This window comes from Gambusia affinis, linkage group LG02 (genome assembly GCF_019740435.1).
Source record: "Gambusia affinis linkage group LG02, SWU_Gaff_1.0, whole genome shotgun sequence".
In the NCBI taxonomy this organism is placed as follows: domain Eukaryota; kingdom Metazoa; phylum Chordata; class Actinopteri; order Cyprinodontiformes; family Poeciliidae; genus Gambusia; species Gambusia affinis.
In genome coordinates this window covers 5841943-5861524 of record NC_057869.1, presented here as the reverse complement: position 1 = coordinate 5861524, position 19582 = coordinate 5841943, and the positions used below count along the sequence as shown (strand labels likewise).

The following is a 19582-nucleotide window of genomic DNA, read 5'->3' as shown; positions in this document are numbered from 1 at the left end:
TAAGCAGTACTCTATACAGTTTATTATCTGCGTGCTTGTTTGACTATTAACTGTCACTTTCTCTTTGAAAATCTGTATCAAACCTTATCTTTTATTCATCTCTTCCTCAGATTTTCAAATCCGGATGACTGAGAATTTACACCGATCTAAGGTTAGTCCAGCATTTTTAGTGCGCATTATACTCTCTGCTCTGTTTATTTTCTTGCTCCAGCAAGAACTAATTTAAATATAAGTAATGTTGTGAAATGGTGGAATAGTTAACACAAAAGGCCATCTGTGGATCTATCAAAAACACCATCTGTGGAAGCCAAAGATTATGACTTTTATATCTAAACATGCGGTGAAAAATGACTTTGGTAGACAATTTTAACAACACATATCATTAGACCTTAATTAGTAAAGTTGACTTTGTGGATCTGGGGATTTTCTATCCACCTGGCTGGGTTTGTCAACCTCTGTCTGTGTCATTTCAACTCGAAACAAAAAGTTAGAAAGGCTTTCTGTCACTGTAAGAAAGTTAAAATGTCTCATTAAGGTAGTAAGTGTTCATATTATAGAAATGACATTTGTAACAAGTACATGCTTAATTGCAAGTGGTCTTTGATCAGTAAAGCTCCTGATTATGGGAATTGACTGACACTGGATGTCTTTAGTTGTGCTTTTTTTCCTTGAGTAAAAGGGAATTTTTAAAAAGCCAGTTTTCTGGTCCTATAACAAGTTGTTAATAACATTAACAAATCTTTGTAATATAGAAAAAAATAGTTAACTATTGAAATGCATTCTGCATGCATGAAACCATAGAAAAAAAGCCTAATGCAAATCAAAAATAAATTAGCCTTGTCATACACGGCAAAGTGAAGCTTTCACATACTGATACATGTACAATGTAGACAAGTGTATAGGCGGCCAACATTTGAGTGTTTCATAATATTCATACTTTATGGACCTTTCCGTCTTTGACACTTTTCGGTCTGGGCTCCAGCTTTCATCCAGAGTTACAGAATCTACAGGTAAGTGAATGTGAGGCCAATGTAACAAAGACAACTTATCAGACTGGCCTTCAATCTTCACATTTAATATATTTTATTATTTACCAAATTGCTGACATCTTAAACATGTCACCTAACGGACTCAGAAACTGAAACATTTTCATTACTGGCAGACCTTTAGCTGTTTTTCACACAGCTTTACTATGTTACCATTAGGCAGTCCAAATGTGAAATTGTTTTCATGCCCCCAAAGAAACGCAGAGATGCATGTAAGACCAGCTCTGTGCAATGTGCAGTGATTGGATGATCCTCAATCAGTTATCAGTGCATTTACACCCATAAGAAGCCCCATTTGCTTGAGGTAAGATTATGTATGTTGGAGTCCAGACTGGAGTCAAGATCAATGTGAAGTGTATATAAAATAGTTTAAAGTGACAGACATTTTTAAAGTCTTCTTTTTTTTCTTTTTGCGTCCAAATTAAACTCTTGTGTTCTGCATCTAAGTCAGACTTTTTTGATAGTTCTTGAGCCTGATATTCAGAGGAAATTGGGAGAAAATCTGCTTGCAGCTACTAATTTTAGAATGTCAAGTGAGCCCAAACACAGTGGCTGACCCAGTAAATATTGATTCATTGTTAGTTTCAGATCTGATCTTTCTTGTTTTTAGATAATTAGCAACACACTGCCTTGTAAAATTTTTAACAATTTGAACTTTTTCACACTTAGTCATTGTATGGCAACAAAATTCACTGAATTTTGTTGAAATTTTAGGAAGCAAGAAGATCTGATGTTTCAAACTTTTCGTATGAATAAAACTTTTGGCAGCTGTTACTTTTAGTGGAAAAATAATCAATAATTTTGTAAGGCACTGTACCCACGAACTCCAACATGCCAAGTTCTTCATGATATCTTTAGCCCTGTGACCCTCAGGCCCTTTTTTGTAGCCAATAGGTGCTTATTCCATTTGCAAATCCAAAACATCAGTATTTCTGTGGTAGGAAAACAATAATTAAAGTGAGTTTTCTTCGCAAAGTGAAGAAGAGGCTGTTTTTCCCGCTTTGCTTGTTGCATCATCAATAGTAGCGGTGGTGACTGTTCTTCCCACCTAGCAGCGTTCATGAGCCCCACTACTATCACACTGTCTCCTCATGTTGAACAAAATGGACTGAGGAGTATCTAAAGGCTTATCACTTGCATTGTGTTGCCCTGGATTCTGCTTGCCTGTGTTATGTTCATCCCTCTCACTCCTGATCCACATTTGGCATGGCTGGATGGTCATTTTGCCAGGGGAGAATAGGAAGAGATTGTGTGCAGCCCTTCAGTGTGCTCTCCCCTCATGTCTCTTGATGTGTCTGTGGAGCAGAGAGGCAGCTAAGTAGCAAACTATAAAGAGGTGACTGCTTCCTGTTGATTAGGTGAAAAGAAATTCATTGTAGTGTCCGCTGTGGTGTTTACTTTCCTCTGCAAACACAAAAGTCAGGTTGGAAGTGTAAATAAAAAGCCATTGTCTCCATTTGTTTTGTTTTTTGAGATAATATGAAGATTTACCGTAATGCTGTGATGGTGAAACTCTACTTCACTATTCAAACTGAATGAGAATTGTCCTTCTAAAGTGAAAGAGTGTGGCCTATTCTCCTCTAACACACTATTTGATGAGTATCTCTTACTATTATGCTTCAGTGCTTCTGAGCGTTTCTTGCCTCCAGACGCAGTGAAGAGAAAAGAACACATCCTGCAGAACTGACAGAGTTTATTCTTTTTACTGTCAGAGCTATTTGGAAATCCACTGTTCTTTGGTGACAATGAAGGGGGGTTGTCAGGCAGAAGCCCTTCAAGTTGTGAAGTGAGCTCTGATTGCAGGTAAAACCACAACAGACTGAAAGCTTTTCTGTCTTTTCTTTTTTTTTTTCTTACATGGATGTTCACATAATTTCTGCTGGTTGGTAAAGAGGAGCAGATTAAAAACCATTTCTGTAACATTACCTTCACAGCATGCCGTTTGTCAGCTTAGTGGGGCTCTCCGTCAAGGCCTGCCGTCACTGGTGCTGCACATTTCGCAGGTTTGCCGCAAAAATTTCATTAGCAGAGGAAAGCCTAAATGAAATAAACGTCTTTTTCTGCCTCATCAGTGAGATTCAAACTGAGCATGAGTTGCGTAAGTGCTGCTAAATTTATCAATGCTCATTTTATGCAAAGCCTGAGCTCCCAGGCGCAGACTGTGTGATGTTCAGTATAGAGAGAGGGAATGGCTTTTGTTTCCCTGCAAGACATTTGATTTCTATTTTTGTGTCTGGAAAACAAGACCTTTTTTAAGAAAAGGTCATGATAATTTTAGCCATATTTTCTTGAAGGGGGATGGGGGATGTGACTCGTTTCACTCAAATGCACAAAGAAAATCAAAGCAACATCGGTTTACATCTGTGGTGAAGCATGGGATTACAGTCAAAAGTCAATGACAGTGGTATCCCAATGTTTCTTCACTTATTCTCCACTGTGTGAGAAATAAGGGATATTTGAAGAGGAGAATGAATGTTTTTCTGTTGTGTGCCCTGAAAGAAAAAGTGTATGTGCTTGCTTCATTCACAGTGAAGTCTTAAAGTTGTCAGCTTGTAAAAGAAGCTTCCTCATCTCACACAGGATCTTTGTAGACAAACACGGCGGCTTTCCTACCTTTTGATGAAACCGTCTTCCACCTCTCTGAAATACACACATAAGTGCACACACATTTATCTCCTAACACTCCTGACAACCTTCCCTGACAATGTTCACTCCTTAAATCCAATACTTAATCCCTGTCTTTTTCTAATTCCATGCTTAAATCCTCATTGTGACCTAAACTTAATCCTAATTCTGCCACTTGGCAGGTATTTTACTTTTCTACTTTCACATTTTAAAACTTCTTCAATTTTGTAGTTCTTATCACTTACATCCAAAACCTTGAACTGAGAGCCTCTTGCCTTAAGTGATGACTAAATAAATTGATGGCCTTGTACCACGGGTGCCTTTGAATGTCTTATAAAATATGAATGGAAAACAGTGGACTGCAAATCTAAAACTACCAGAGTAAAATTCTTGGAAAGGCAAAAAGACTCTCCACCTAAATTTTCAATTCAACTGACATATTCAGGCATTTCACAAAGTCCAATTCAGTTCAAATTCAATTTGTGGGTACAAGAGTAGTATTAAAATGTCAGACTCTTAGATCATTCTAATGAAGCCATTGACATAAAATTCACAGATATATCTTCAGCAACTGAAGTGGTGCACACATAAAAAAAAATCAAAGCAAATTAGTCCAAAAAGTAAATTATGAGTAAAAACATAGCATGATGTTATGTGAGGATAAAACTTGTGCTCTTGGTTTCTAAAGGAAAAAGGAAACAGAGCAGAGCAAATAAAGTTTAAGCTTAAGTAACAGAATACAAAGATCAGCAGAAGATATATGTGAAATTCCAAGAGACATTAAATCTAGCTGTAGAAACCTAGATTTGAAGGAAAACGCATTTAGAAAGCAAAGGTTTTTATTGTCATATTTTTCATAGTTGCATGGTTTCTGCTTATAAATCATCAAAAGAGAAATTCTAAACAACTTATTGGTTGCTTAAAAGATACATGAAGCAGAACTTTTTTTTGTCACTAAAACTTTTTTCTTGCATCATCAGTGCTCACTCAGGTGATTTCTCCCTAAATAAACAAACACAACGCTCGTGCTACTGTATGCAGGAGCAGGTGTTGCACACTGCTTGCATGCAGCGCTTGCAGTTTTATGCACTGTCTCTGATTGCTCAATGGTGACTTTAAATAATGAAAAAGAAAACTTGGGGGTTTCTGAAAACTTACTCAATTCTGTAATGCAGCAAAAAACTGTACAGAGCTTTAAATGCATCAGGTCACCATGACTGTTTACATTGGATATGCTTGTTCAAATGAGACAAAGGAGATGTAATTTACTTGGATAACCTATCTACTACTTTCTGAATAATTTGCAGGTGACACAAACCTCTAAATTATCATGCACTGCAGACTGAAAAAATGCATCTGCTGCTTTCTCTACCTTTGGGCTCCTGCTGTTTTTACTGCTTGTAATTCCTGACCTGGCTGCAGCATTGTGCCCGTTGCAGATGCTAGGCCTTCTTGCAATCCACTGACCCAAACAAAAAAGTTCCAAGCAGAGACAAGACAGACTTTCTCAGTTTTTTTTTATTACATATTTCCCTTTAAATTCACCATGATTGCCATAAGTATTTATTTATTTACTTTTTTGTTATGCTAATGCAACATTTTAATGTGAATCGCACTACTTTGTTTTCATGGATACTTCATAGTCTCACAACGTCAAACTAAATGTCCTCAGCAATAATTCAGTGACTCACCTCGTGTTTGTGGAACCTGCCTTGTATCACCATACGACAGTTGAATTTTCAATACGAGCTGCCTTTGTACTGCCTTGGCTCGGCTGAGCTGCATTTTGGATCCGATTCGCAGCATCGTGGATCATTAAACATTTGTGACACAATCAGCGTTTGCATGTATAAAATGGAGGAAAGGAGTCTGTGCAGAGAGGAGCTGGATTCTGATCAAACCTTTATGTTAGCAAGGAGGTGTTTTTCTTTTTCCTTTTTTCTTTTTTGCTCCAGACTACACTGCCTGTTACCATGACGACAAACTGAAATTTGACTTCATACATTTCACTTAAGTGCTCTTTTTCATCACTGAAAACATTTTCTTTACTCCCTGCAAAGTAACTCCCCGCTTCTCTCCTCATAGTTTATGGAATGCACTCCAGTCCTTGGGCACAAGACTGGTCACATGTTCCAATGTGAACAGGCATGAACTGTTCCTCAGTTCTCCTTACTTTTTATGCAGTTTCAGTTTGACAATAAGCTCCTCTGATTGAATCAGCCTGAAATGACGTGATTTTAGTTGCAATTCACAGATAGGGTGGAGTGACATGGTGTTTAATGGTGACTCAGTCTGGGAAAACCACACAGGAGAAGTGTCTGACCTGCAGAAGATGGATGAGTGAGGGCAAAAAGGACATCTGTTCAGGGTCGTCTGCCAGATGAGGCAAGAAAATACACATTTTTAGCCTCAGAACAAAAAAAAAAGTTCTCTCCTCCACCTTATCAGGAGGACAGTACGTACGAGGAATGCATAGGGAAGTTTAGTGTTTGAAAAGAAAGCTTCTGAATACATTTGATCACTTAGTGCTTAATTATGAAGTGTAACAAAAAGGTTAAATGTTTCCCAAAACTGAGGCCTTGATAGAACAGCTGATTTTTATACTAAATGTATTGATAAACTACTAATTAGTTGCACTGGATTTTTTAGGAGCATCAGAATAAAAGAGTGTGATTTCAAATCTAACCCACATGAAAAGATTTTCAAAATTCTGTATAATTTTCCTTCCACTTCTAAACTTTTATTTTTAGCACATGCTTTAAAAGACACTACAATTTTCAGTCCAAATGATTTATTTTGTCTGATAGTTTTTTGTTTGTTTTTTTTAAGTTGTAATTAGTGACACATTTGGGTTGGAACTTACATTAGAAACTGTTTTAATACCTTTCTTAATACGCCAACCTGTTACTTTTCTTTTATGGCATGCACAACTGCTTAAACTAAGGAAGTCCAAAACCACCAATATGATTGAGCACATCACGTTGGTGGAAGTTAAATTGATGCAAACTGCAGATGGAAGTTAAATTGATACAAACTGCAGATGTTTTGAAGTAAATTTGTTTACTCATTGTTCTAGTGTCTCAAGTCTTCCTGCCTTTCATTTTTTGAGCATAATGTTAGCATTTGGAGATCTTCCAATACCTTTCTTAGTCTTGAGCTCATTTTTTGTTGGTTTCTACTTTTTTTATACCCATGTGAATCCTGCAGCACAGAGAAGCCATATTTTTAACCGGAAAACACATCCTTTTATGCATCTGTCAATTATAATACAACAAAATTGAAAGGAGTATGCTGAGGGAGTATATTCAAGGTCAGCACTGCTGGGTCTGTGCAAAAGCTGGTAAATGCTCCACATAGAGGTCACTGCCTTGCATCATGCTGACTTTTGTCTGGCAAAAAGCCGACTCACATCCTGGGAATGTAAAAAAGCAGTCTGTTCATAGCAGCAGGAACAATTATTGCTGACAGCTTTTCCATCAGCTGTCCCATGACACCACTGTTTGTAAAAGAAGCAGCCAGGTACCCTTTAGGGGTTTGAGGTATTGAATTTCAGGGTCCCGAAGTGTACACTGCTGTGGCATTAGGTTTCCATCCAGACAGTAGGTGTGTGCCAAATTCTTTGGCATGACTAAATGGAAGTAACCACGGACCATGTGACAAGATACTGTTCTTTGGCAGGAGTTGTCTTACACCTCTGAGGCATGGGGTCTTTTCCTGGAAGAAAACACGGATGCTGTAACTAGTTTGAAGTCAACAGCATCATCTTTACAATTAATAACCAAAGATTATGAATTTTATGTTGTCTCTATTGTAAAATAAATGTTTATTAAACAATATATCTTACCATGTTTGTCAAGACCTATTTCCCATTGAAAGAATTCTTGGATTTAAAGGTTCATTCAGATTTAAGAGATTGTTTTCACACTTTGTCTCTTTATTATATGTTTTTCCCAAAGAAGCCAAACTTCTCGAGGGCTTACAAAGTTTTTGACAGTGATTTGGATACAGTTTACTCTAAATGAGTTGACTTTATTATGGCAAATATCTAAGAAAGATTTCAGACAATTGTATTGATTCATTTACCTTCCAGTAATCCTTTGTTCTGCCCAAGCATATTCCAATAGTAAAGAGAAATGACTGTTTTAAAAGGAAGGAACCTCCAGGAGAAGCATGCCAAGTATTAAATGAATATAAGAGGGACTGACTCAGGAACAAGAGGGCAGATAAGAGGTATATTTAACTGTATAAACACTGAACAAGGAGTACTTTCAATCACAGAGTTCACCAAATCAGTGCTAGCAATAACTGCAAATGTATCTGACCAGGAGAAACGCTGTTAAAAACAGAGGCACTGATAGGGTAGTTGTACAAAGAGACCACATTGGTTAATAATAGCAATAGCTCTGTAAATAAAGCCATCCATAAAAAAAGTTCACAACTTAAACAAGTAGTATTGAGCATGCAGTGTTTTCTAGGGAAATTAAAACAGAGTACACAACGTTAATGGCAGCAAATAAACAACAAAGTGGGGAAATGCAGTCAGTGTGTCACACAGCAACCTAACTCTAAAACAGTGTAACTACAGAGTAAGCTCAGGATTATATAAACCCATTGTGGTTCTTAAACTGTGGTACACGACTCACTCAGGCTACTTGGGCTACCTTTGGCAGCCCTTTTGGAATCAGCTGTTTGCAAGGCAAATCAAAGGCAAAGTAGCTAGTGTATAGATTTATAAATAAGCAGCCATGTTTTACGCAATCCAGCAGAAATTTGTTCACAAATGAAGGCTGTCATTTAGTTATATATGGAAAAGTTTTAATCATATTTAAAATCTTTATTACTGCAGCTATTTCTATTTTAAACCTTTGACGGCCAGACTGTATTTTGAGGTCATTGGTTTTTTTCTTGGAACTCTGTCTCATTGTTTGTTTTTCCATTCATAAATTTGCAAATTTCTAATTTTGATGTGCAATGTTTCCCTTCTTACTTGTTGTGGCAAAACACAATAAACAGAAAAAAAAAATCTGACATTTTGAAGTAGCACTACAATACATCTAGATATTAGGTACATGGAAAACTTCTATCTAGTGGAGTGTTACTATTTTAAAAGATGGGATGTGGTTCAACAGGAGAATAGTGACCAAAAGAGCTACTTCCCACTTTACTTTTATAAACTCTGGGATCCACCAGTAAAGTTTCAGACAAAGAGTTGTCAAAGACCTAGGGAACAATGAACTCTTTAATTTAAGCTGAAACTCTATTATTTAGACTTTTATTTGACAAAATAAATGTCTAAACTCTAGTCCAGATGCAACCGACAATAAAAAAAAGCATAAAATGAGGAAATGCAACTCTTTAAAACTTTTCCTTTATAATGTCTGCATGATTTTCAATCTATAAAGTCTCTTTACTAAAATTATCTGCGCTGGATGTTCATGTACATGTAGTTTACTTTTGAAAGTAGGCTGCTTGAGAATGAAATATCCGTTTTTGCATCACTGCCTCTTCTCTCTTACTAGCAGAACAATGCAGCGATCTGGATGAGTTAGTGGCAGACATTAACTCATGTTTCTGGTTGCTTTGAGCATGAGCAACAGTAGAACACAGCGCTCCTGTGAATGATCAGTGAGATGTGTTATGTTTTGTAGAGAGTGCTGTAAAGGTTGAGTTTCTAAATATATCTTTTACATTGCTCTTCTTTTTTTTCAAACCATGTAAACTCAAAAGATGTACCTTTCAGTCAACAAACTCCTGATAAAAGTTTGTTAAACTTTAAAATACATGGTATGTGTTTCTGCATCACCTGAGAATTTTTGAAAGTGAAACATTGTGCATCCCAACAGGACTTTGTGCTGTGAAGCGAGGAGGCAGAGTACAAACTCTGCCGACTTCATCCATCAGCAGCTTGATGAATGACCTGGTGTTTGTCCAAGAGTCAAGTAATTGCACCACAACGGACTCACTTAAAATATTTAAACGTTGTTGAACATGAACAGCTCGGGCATCGAGTTTCAAAGCAGCCGTCATTAAAAGCTTGTGTGGATGAAAGGTTCTGTCACTGTGATATTCATCCCCCGCTGACCAAGCTGAGGAAAAGAAACTTTCAAAAAATATGTCCAAACACTTCAGCTGACTGCAAATGAGATGAGAAAGCAGAGAGAGTGAGATCTGCCATGTTTTCTCAGATCCGTTTAGATCTGCTTTCAAACCACAAAAGCAGTGACAGAATATTTTAGGATCAGTAGGGATCCTAAAGAAAGAGTGAATTATTTAAAAAAACAAAAACATTTTGCTTTTGAATTTACCCGGATGTCTTGTACAACAATGTCCATCTGGCATTCATAGCAAAGCAGAAGAAACTGCTTGAAAAGTCATTTAGAGAATTCAGCGAGTTATGATTTTAATCAAATTTGGGCCTCATTCCTCCCTAAACAAATTTATGAAGGACCAGCTTCAAATAATGGGTGTGATAGTGGGCCACCCAAGGTGCAGGCTGGTGGATAAAGTAATTTCTTCCCGTGCTCTGTTTTCAGAATTTAACTCCATGAACTTTTTTTTCAATAATCAGGATTTTTCTTTGGGGCTTTTTTCAGTATTTGCGTTTTGATACTCTAAAATGTTTCAGATCATCATGTACATTTTAATGCCGGGTACAAAGATTAACTGAAAAACAAATTATAATTTTTGTAGGATTACATTTAAATATGGCCCTGTCTAAAACCTGAGATTAAATTTATAAGCCAGACCTGATTACAGATACTCAAGTAATCCCTTAAATAAACTTATCAGATGATATAAAAAATGTTTTCTAAAATGCAACTGCCTGGACGAGGGTAAGCTGCTGTAAGATCGTAAGGAAAAACATATGTGTGCTTTGACTTTGCTATATTTTCCCATATTTAAGGATCAGCTGATGATCTCAGTCCAAACAGTTGGTACTTTATGCAGAGTTTGAACCTCACAAGTGTTGAAATGATTACTAGTTGAATCAATCAGAAAATATATCATTCTGCAATGAGATGGTGCTTCTCCAAGCATTAAACATGCTGATGTGAGTTTATTTTCATATGTTCAGACAGAGCATCTGCATCATCTTGGATTAAGTAATGGTATTCGCTTGTTTTTCAGATGCATCGAGAGGCAATGTTGAAATATTTGCCAAAGCCAGTGACGTTTTATGCAACTAAATGTACTTAGATACTCAATAGAGTGATTGGTGTATTGACAAAAAACACTAGGATCTTACTGTCACTGGATGGCACACCACCATTTGATAAATCCCCTAATTTGTTGTAGTGGCTAATTATAAAGCAATTTCTTAAATTAATTGCCATTACTCTAAATCCCATGTACCCTGGGAACACCTTAAGATAAAAAATGAGCAGGAGAATCACTCTGGAAGACGAATGTCCGTGTTCCCGTCCTGGATTTGTTGCCCCTGTGATCTGATCTCGGATATGAATAAGATGAGGAATGAGTCCAACAGATGAATAGAAAGTTGGATAAATAAATCAGTTCTTTTCCTCACCCCTGCTCGATATAAGCTAATTAAGATATTGTATTTTGATGGATTACTTGTCGACAGTTCAGTAGTTAGCAAATTGTTCATGGAACCATTCTGGAAATGGGTTTCATCAACATCAGTGGCATTTTGATGTTCCGACTAAATCTGTTTCAAACAGCAAACACCACAGAATTGAAATGTTTCCAAAAAGACATCTTAAAACTGTTTTATTTTCTGAATTTTTATTGAATATATTATATTTTTCTTTAATCAACATTGCACATTTTCCATTTTCAATCACATCTCATATTGCTGTCTACAAAATGTTTTGAATGTAGAAAATCCAGAAGTTGGAAGGTTTACCCCACCAAGAATAACAAAATCAAACAAAATGAAGGAAACAGAACAGGAGAAATAAGGTCAGAAGTGACAAGCTCCAAAGATACAGAGAAAGGGAAGAAGAGGAGCACCCTCGTTGGAAAAGAATACAAACATACCTTGGGTTAGAATGCATATTTCTCAAAACAAAGCATCATGCAGAGTAAAAGCAAGGCTGGGCAAAACGCACATGGATAATTCTCAACACCTGAACTGTAGAAGTATTTTACAAGTTCATTAATACTCATTTTATTGTTTTTCTGTTGCTGACTGATGATATATTTGAGTGATGGTAGCAAATGAACAGTTTGATTATTAGGTACACACACAAGTGAAGTAGGAACATTGAAAATAAATGCACCCACCACCTTTACTGTCCCACAAACTGATATAATTTCCATCACAGAACATCTACAGCAATCTCGTAAAGAACTGTTTACTTCTGGGCATTCAAAACGACCATGAGAATCATTGTTAATGATGATAGATATGCTGGATTTCAATCATAATGTAAATATGATTGTAGCCTTGGCTGACCAAACTGCACTAGTTTGCATAGAAAGATGATAATTATTGGTTTGCTTGTCCCACTTTTTTTTCATTTCGGATTAAAAAGTAAAAATATACATTGTTCATTTGTGTTTACTATGTGTGCAACTTTCTATCATTTACACACACCGGTCCTCCTTCGTTAAGCTCTCAATTTGTAAATGAGAAAACATGCTAATAGACCAAATGCAATTAAATGAAGGCAACATCTGCTACAGCTTCAACAGCACATGTGCACAAAAACTAATTTTACAGTGAGAGAGAAAAGCTGAATGTATGTAAATTAAATCATAGAAGTGATTTTTTTTTTTTTTTTTTTTGGTATAACATACAGTGAGTATAAAGTATTCCAACTCCTTGAACTTTTTCACAGTTGTCAAGTGGAAGGAAACAGGTTTCTGGGGGTTTTTTCTGTTTATTTATTTTTTCTTTTACTAATAAAATCTGAAAAGATCTCAGTTGATGGAAGTTAATTGGTTCCAAATGCATGCCAGATTTGTTAAAAATTAACTTCCTATTGACACAACTTATAAGTTGACAATTTTTCACCATTGCTGAAAAATAATGGTAATAGTAATAGTAATGGTCCTGACACCATCATGTTATTGGGAAGCTTTTCTATAGCAGGAACAGGGAAGCTGGTAAGAGTTGATGTGAGACACAAATACAGGCCAGTCCCAGAAAAAAAACAGTTAAAGGCTACAGAAGACTTGGATGGAGGTTCACTTGCTAACAAGATGACCCTAGATATTTAGCCAAAGCTAAAATGGACAAGATCCAAGTATATCCATGTGTTACAATTTCCCAGTCAAACTCTAGACCTACATAATTTAGGAAAAGACTTGAAAATTGATTTGCACAGACATTTTTCATTTAATTCCACTGAATATCTGTTACAGAGTACCCAGAAAGTATTCACAGCAGCACTTTTTCCACGTTTTGCTTCAGCTTTCTTCCAAATTGTAATAAATTAATCTCCTTCCCCAAAATTCTACACTCAAGTGGAAAAAAGCTTTGGAGGTGTTTGCAAATGTTAGAAATAGAAAAACATATATATTTACATAAGTATTCAGTCCTTCTGTCATTTTGAGCAACAATGGCACAACTCAGCACAACAGTCTTTAGTCAATTTGGCTCTTTCTTCTTTTCAGCTCTTCTAAAGCGCCATCAGGTTGGAAGAAAGGAGTCAGTCATTTTCAGAGAACTCCAGCGGTCACCTCTACAACTAAGGCCCTTTTCACAATCTTTCAGTGCCTCAAGTTGTGCCTCAAGACAAGCTTAGTCTACAGACAATTCTTTTGATTTAATATTTCATGTTTGACCTCTGACTGCACTGTCAACTATGGGACCTTATATAGACAGGTGTGTACCTTTCCAAATCAAGTACAATCAAATAAATTTACCACGGGTGGACTTCATTTAGACTGTAAAAATATCATAAGGCACTGAATTCTTACATAAATGTGATTTCTTGGTTTTCTATTTTTGCAAAACTTGCAAAAATCTCAGAACTTCTTTTCCACATTATCATAGTGGCATATTTGTTTATATAATTTTAAGAAAAGAGATTATTGTAATATAATATTGAGTAAGGCTGCAACATAATAAAATATGGAAAAAGTGAAGCAGTGTGAATACTTTCCAGATATACTGTTAAAAAAATAAAAAACATGTTTGATTGTAATGTAACATACTGAAAAAGTTCAAGAATTAAGAATACTTTTAAAAGGCATTTGAACAAACTGCACTATAATTGCAAACTGTTTTTAGTTTATTGGTATTTCAAGGTACGACTCTTGTGCTGTCTCTCAAGATATTTCAAATTTTGAAATGATTTGTAAATTTGATCACCCCAACTGCTGAAGTTAGTGTACTCCAGCTGCTTTTTATTTGATCCACAATTAGAGAAACTCAGTTTACAGCCAAAAGAAAAACACTATTTTCTCAGTCAGTAAGCAGTTGATATTTCTCACTTTTCTTAGACTAATGGCTTAATAACCCTACTTGCGGTTTGTGTCGCTTTATTCGTGTCCACAGGGAGAAACCCACTTGATTCACCATTTCTTGTAAGAGTGAAATCTCAAAGCTTGACATAGGGAGGCCAGTGTAATTAATTTATTTCACATTAGCTTCAGTACGCTCACCAAAGCTAAGCAGACTCAAAGGGCTGAGGACAGGTGCTGTGATAAGATATGCTTCTGTTTTTATAGCTGCTTTTGTTTTCAAAGCACACATCAGTTCACCATTTCAAATTTGTCCTCCTCATTCATAAAAATGTTGCACTCTGTGGAAAAAGTCAACTGTTTTCTCCATTGAGCTTAAAAACATGTCCCAGAAAGTTTTACTTGACTGATGCTTTACCAGTAAGGTCCTTCATTAGCATGTATTTTTAATAAACTAATAAACAGCATTTTTACATGAATTCAGGTAGATTAAAAGCGTGCATCCAGCCTCTGGACAGTGTTTGCAGCAGTGACTCTGCTCTGCAGGAGATAAATTGTTAAAAGCAATCTGAAAGTTTTCCAATCAAACTGTATTGTACTTCATTACAAATTCAACTTGTGTCACCATTTTGCATTTCAGAAGACTTTCCAGGCAGGTGTGATTTTATTCTGATGTAGAGACAACATTTCTCTAAGGCTTACATTAGCTTTTATACTCAGACTACTTACTGCATTACTTTCAGTTCATGCAGTCTATTTGCTGTAGAGAATATCAATAATGAGGCGTTTTAGAGCAGGTTACAGAGCTGGCTGCGCAGAAAGAAAACATATTCCATTTTGTTAGTTTATTTAAGACAAAATAAAACCTTATCACATTATATAGCACATATTTAAATTTCTGGCAAAAACATACAATTTTCATGACTTCCTTTGGATCATTTGGGATCATTTTTATTTGATTTGTTGACAGTTTAACTGTCACAATTAAATATTTAAATAACACTCTGGGATCCTATAAAGTTTCTCAAGGAAAATATAAAAACTTTATTCAACAACAACAAAAAAACACATTTCTGATTGTTAAACAAATCCTCAACAAGGAGTTTTTTGCATTTGTTAACTTATTAATTTAAATCTATTAGTTAATGTCTGATAGTCGTTCTGATTTAAGATGTTTACATCTCAGCCTTCACACTTTATTGGATTATTTGCTCAGTCACACCAATTATCATTAATTATGCTGATGATTTAGAGGTACTGGCATACAAAATTATATTCATCTTTGACTCATGAGATGTTCTAGTTAAAGGTCTCCTTTTCATTTAGCATATATGATTTTTGCTCCCTGCAGCCCAAAGACACTACCAGCCCTTGGGATGCTCTGTCTCCTTTGCATGACTTAACATGAATCCTCTCTTTGTTACACCTCTACCGCTTATTAAAGCAGGTGTAAGTGAGCCATGCATCAGCGCCACTGCAGCCCCACAGCCTGACAAATTATTTTAATTCACAGATAAAGGAAATCGGTTAGAGGCTATCCAGATTGTTTGTTCCGCTTGACGGGAGGATCAATTCCCAGGCTGGTCATGTTCTTGTTGAATCTCCTAACCTGTGGGCATGTTACTCTTAGGCTTAACCTCCCTTGTGGTGATATCAAGCTGTAGCTGAATCATTTGTACCTTAAGATGTGCTAAGTAGGTACCTCCCAGGCACAGTTTAGTGTTGGTGTGATATCACCATCTAAGGTCTCTAAGCACCGGCGGAGCAAATGTTCAGATTTCAATCCTCAGGTTATGTTCCTCGACCGGAGCTGATGGGATTTAAGGAGCCAATACTGGTGTCAAACAGCTCATGCTGGAGGTGCATAATGTGAGATGATCCGTTGAACAATATCAATTCTGAACATATTTTTACACCCTGGTTATGTTGCCGTTCAAAAAATGAGAAATACATGAATCGGATTATTCTTTTTATAATATGTCCTGTAGACAGGATGTGGTTGATCTTTCAATGAGGTGCTTTGACTAAAATATTAGCTTTTAGGAAACAGCTTGGTTGTATCACACCTCTAACGACTACCAGTTAAGGCTACTCTGATTGTGATTTTGTTCTACAAGTCAAAGATTAGGTGCCCTTTTTTTTTTATAATACTATGTGCAATATTTGTCAGCCATATAAAAGTAGGTGCTATCCACCAGACTGAAGCTGCGGTTTGTGCGCCACACTTCTGAATGGGGAACACAATACTGGCAAACGTCCCCTCAAAATCAGCTTCTCATTTGCTATTTGGAACTGAAGTTCAGAGAAATCCCATTGGGAACATAAGGTGAATGTAAAACTTAAGTGATTTTTTTCAAATATTACATTTCTGGTAAAAATTATTGTCAACATTTTGAATAAAGTTTTACTTGAGGAGGAATAAAACATTTCAAATGAATCAAATCATCAGTTGGTAAATGTTTTCAAATTTCCAAACACTAATAAAAAATATTTTATACATGAGCATATTTATAGTTAGACTGAACAAATTACATTTTCTGTCCAAAACTGGAAATTGTTCTTATCTCAATTTCAAACATTTCCTATGTTGTTTATATAAAATAATGTCAGTCTAGTGCCTTGTTTACAAGGCAGATCGTTTCCCTTTTAATGAAGGAAATAAGTTGATTTTGCATCATAACTTTCCACAGGTTTTACACAAACTGAGGAACATATTTATCTTAAAATTTCAATTTTTAAAAAGTTCAAATTTTGAAATGATGATGACATCATTTTGGTTCTTTTGTTGGTGATTCAGATTAAACTGTTCGTTTTGTCTCATAATTCACAACTTTGAGTCTTTTTTTTTTTTTTGCCAAAATACAGTTTAATCTGCAGTGACCATAATAGATTAAGAGTAGTACTCTGCTTTGATGATGTATCAATCACTAATGATATTTTGACATGTGAATATATTATCAGATGCACTAAATCCAGACATAAACAATGGCAGAAGCAAACAGTGCCAACACCATAACCCTAATGTTTCATGTAGGATATTTCTAATTAAAAATGTTTCTTAGTTTTGTACATGTTGCTCATCTTTTGCAAACTATAATTGGACCAATGTTAAATTTTTTATTTTTCAGTGGAAGAAAATTTTCAATATTGTATAGTACAATCTCTTGCTGTTTTCATGTTTTATTTTCTATATAATTTGTATTTTGGAGAAGTAATCAATTTTCTCTTTATTGAATAAACCATGGGTCTTGGTAAAAAATAAAAATAAAAAAAATCTTTTTATTAACAAAATGGCAAAAAATAATTGTCTGTCTTTTCAATATACATCTTCTCCATAATGATTTTCTTTGTAAACTACCTAACATTTATTTTAAAACTATTTTGTGGTTACAAGCTTCTTGACACTAAGGAAATATTTGGAACATTCAGTAAACATTTTTTTCTTTTTTCTGAGGGGTACAATTTAAGAGGCAAGTACAAATACAAATTCTCAGAAAGATCAGGAATGTGAACTTTGGATTTTCTTTAGGAAACACTAAGTTTAAGAAGTCTAAATTCAAGCTTTTAAGTGCCAGGGTAACTAACACTGCATGGAAAAGGAAAATATAAGGAAATAAAACACTGTCTTTATAAAAAATAAATATGAGCTATTACTTAGTACTACTGGTAGGGCAACTGACTTTTCTACTCATTTCATTCACAGGCAACATTGCAGGTCTAAGAGATGTAACTAAGTCCAACGGTTTTCAGATAAAGCTGCACAATGATCTGCAAACTCATGTTCTACTCTAGAAAATAAAACAGAATCTATAATGCAAGAAAAAAATCAACAGCAATGAAGAATGTTTGAGCAGCATTAGTAACAACATGAGGAATGTGATTTTATCATGTTTTCAACAAACTAAACGTAGACTCTTGTGGTTGATGGTCATAACAGTCAAAGAAAGTCAAAAAAAAAAGTCTCAAATTACTGTACCTGCAACACATCTTCGGACACACATGTATAAACGTCTGATATTTACTTCTTTTTTTTTTTAAATCGCCCTCCTATTTGGAGTGCATCTATATCACAACGTTTTCAGAAGTCCACAACATACAATAAATTCAGGGTTTCACCTTTGGTTATGTAATTATCAAGGCTAGGTTTAAAAAAATATAGAACACATGTTCATGTTACTTTTGCATACAGTAAATTCAGAGTGAAACATATCAGCAAAGCAGCTGGTCAGCTCTAAATTTGAGTCTTAGAAAAAAAAAAAAAGGAAAAAGAGTAAAGTATTTTATCTCATCAATAAACCGGAAGGTGAAAGCTCGCCAAGTTTCGTCTGCCATTTCCCCCTGATAGAAAGTGAATGTGGCAGATATTTATGACAGGTGTTTATGTGACTGACATCTTTGCTTTAGTGTAAGTGGATCTTGATGAAAGAAGATACTCTTCCGATGTATTTCAGTGTGCTGCGCTCTCTCCCATAACTTTATACATCGTCTAAATGAGGATTTTCTTGTGTTATGAATACAAAGCAAGATTTTTGTTGCCAGCAACTCAGGCCAGCCTTGTTCTGTTGACAATATGAAACAAGAAAAATAAATTTGCACTGTCCGCATAAGAGCAGACAACCAACATACTGTTTAAGAACCTATGATGCCTACAAAGCCGACCCAGCTAAAACGTAATGTCGACATTACAACCGAACATCTCTATCATATTAAAATATTCACATCTGTTCCTTACAAGACACTTTTTCACATCAAAAGAAAACATCTTTAAATTTTATAAGTCTCTTAGTGTCATCACTCCATACATTTATATATGTGTAATTAAGGCAATCATTTGGGGCCACGACTTACTCTTTTTCCAAGTCCGGTCTCAACCCTTTGAGGGTTTATTTACTGACAGATTACAGCAGCTTTCATCCCTGCTTCTCCGAATTTGTTCGAGGTCCCATCCGGTTGTTGCTTTTTTCAGTGTCCACTAGTGCTTGAAGTTGACTGGTCACAATGTTTTGCTTGTTGTCTGCACTCTCCAGAGACTGGGGGGATATTCCCTCTCTCTGTAACTGGCAGCACTGCAACACAGAGAGAAACAGGAAATGGGGGAAATTCGTCATCATTCTTCAGAAAATGGCACCTTCAGAGTGGAGCAATTAGCCCAAACACAAGCTTTCATTTCCCTTCCAGTGGTTGTGCACTTTGATACCAAGACAGATAAAGTTAAGTAAATCAAGTTAATTACAATACTTTTAATGCAATCCAGGATGAAATGTTAAACATGCTGGTCAGCCAGTCATGGTAAAAGGAAGTCACATCCTCTGTACTGTTTTCATGTGCAGAAAAGTTTAAAGTTCTCCCAAGTTCACAAATTGACCAATTCATGAAGTAGCAATTATGACTTTTGGTTTTACATTTGCATCAAAGTGCTGAGCAGCAGGACGTTTCTTATAAAGCTTTTTTTATGCATTCATCTAAACAATGTTACTGTAGTCTAAAAACCAGAAGGATGGACTCTGGAACTGTCTAGCAAAAGCATTTCTGAACCA

At 35.8% G+C, this 19582-nt stretch overlaps 2 protein-coding genes across 4 annotated transcripts in view; one reads left to right on the top strand and one right to left on the bottom strand.

The window, feature by feature from the left end:
• The window catches only part of LOC122845908 (gonadotropin subunit beta-1-like), a 91659-nt gene that overhangs the window by 12415 nt on the left and 59662 nt on the right, over nucleotides 1-19582 (top strand). For all 3 annotated transcript variants that reach the window (XM_044142465.1, XM_044142458.1, XM_044142474.1), the window contains exon 2: nucleotides 111-151. The gene's annotated coding sequence lies outside the window, so the exon portion shown is untranslated. The remainder of the gene's footprint in view (nucleotides 1-110; nucleotides 152-19582) is intronic.
• The window catches only part of kcna4 (potassium voltage-gated channel, shaker-related subfamily, member 4), a 57112-nt gene continuing 50046 nt past the window's right edge, over nucleotides 12517-19582 (bottom strand). The window contains exon 2 of the mRNA XM_044142445.1: nucleotides 12517-19111. The gene's annotated coding sequence lies outside the window, so the exon portion shown is untranslated. The remainder of the gene's footprint in view (nucleotides 19112-19582) is intronic.